This window comes from Adiantum capillus-veneris, chromosome 27 (genome assembly GCF_014529385.1).
Source record: "Adiantum capillus-veneris isolate H3 chromosome 27, ASM1452938v2, whole genome shotgun sequence".
Lineage (NCBI taxonomy): Eukaryota > Viridiplantae > Streptophyta > Polypodiopsida > Polypodiales > Pteridaceae > Adiantum > Adiantum capillus-veneris.
In genome coordinates, this window is record NC_140957.1 from 110789172 (window position 1) to 110790411 (window position 1240).

At 48.4% G+C, this 1240-nt stretch overlaps 1 pseudogene; it reads left to right on the forward strand.

The window, feature by feature from the left end:
* The first annotated feature begins 250 nt into the window (after positions 1-250).
* Positions 251-815, forward strand: LOC147422566 (uncharacterized; annotated as a pseudogene).
* Positions 816-1240: the final 425 nt, after the last annotated feature.

Here is a 1240-nt window from a genome sequence, read left to right on the forward strand (position 1 = left end):
GCCACAGCCCAGCCCCCGGCAAGCCCGCAACTAGCCTGCCCCTGGCGAGCGTGTTTCTCCACAAACCCTTTCTTTGACAAGCCTGCTTCTCCCCTGGCGAGCCTGCTTCTCCCGCAAGTACAGCCTCGTCATCTACCCCGACTCGCCTTATTGGCCTGTCCCGATCCGGGCTTTGCTTGGAACCACCTAAATTCATTCAAACAAATCCCTGCCTAGGGTTTGTTCCCATGGCAATCAACCTACTCCAAGAATGAACACTCCTAAGCCCTCCGCAAAGAGCCGACCAAGCTTCGCAGCAATCGTAGCAACCCCGAGCAAGTTCACTCAGATCGGACAGCTCCAAGTAGCCCTCGATCGAGTAATGGAGGAGAACCGCAACCTCAAATCTCACATCAGCAAGCTTGAGGCACGCTTTGACTCCATGGTCGAGCTTGCCACCAAAAAAGTAAAAGAAGTCGAAGCAAAGGTCACCCAAGCCCAAACGGCCACATTTGCCAAAGTACAGACTTGCGTGACAACAGAGTTCCGCGAACAAAAACTTCAAGAAGAAAATGCCGTCAAGGTTCGAATTGGTGGGCTCCCCTCGCCATGGTGCATCATTGAGGACACTCTCGAGGAAGCGATCACCAAGCTCAACGACATCCTTCAACCAATCAACATCAAACCTGAAAAGGTTTCTTGGATCAACGACACACACAGGCAAGTGCCACCCAAACGCTGTCTTCTCACTTTTAAAGACAGAGAGGATAAAATGCAGCTACTACGACAAGCCCGACTCCTCAAAGGGACAAAGATTTGGATCAATGAGGAGCTGACAACAAATCAATTGAAGATAAAAAAGAGCGAGCTCAAGAAGATGCACGAAGCTCGCAAGCAAGGTAAATGGGCAGTCTATCGAGGTGGTAAAGCCATCATTCAGGAATTTCGAACCCCTAAAAAGGCTCTATCCAACCCCCCCTAGATCTTGTTTCCTTTTTTCCCTCTTTTTTCTTTTACCCCGATGATTGGACCCTCAGTCCTTAACTGATATGTATCCGATGGCTTCACTTAGAAGCAATGAGTCGATGTAATGTCTTTTGTGACGGTCCCATGGGTCATATATGACCTATGTGGACGATAAATCAATCAATCAATCAATCTCTCTCTCAAAATGGTGTGCTTATTGCCCCTTCATGCAAAATGGTGTGCTTATTACAAGCAACCCACTCACCGTCCTAATAAATTAACAAACACTTGGGCT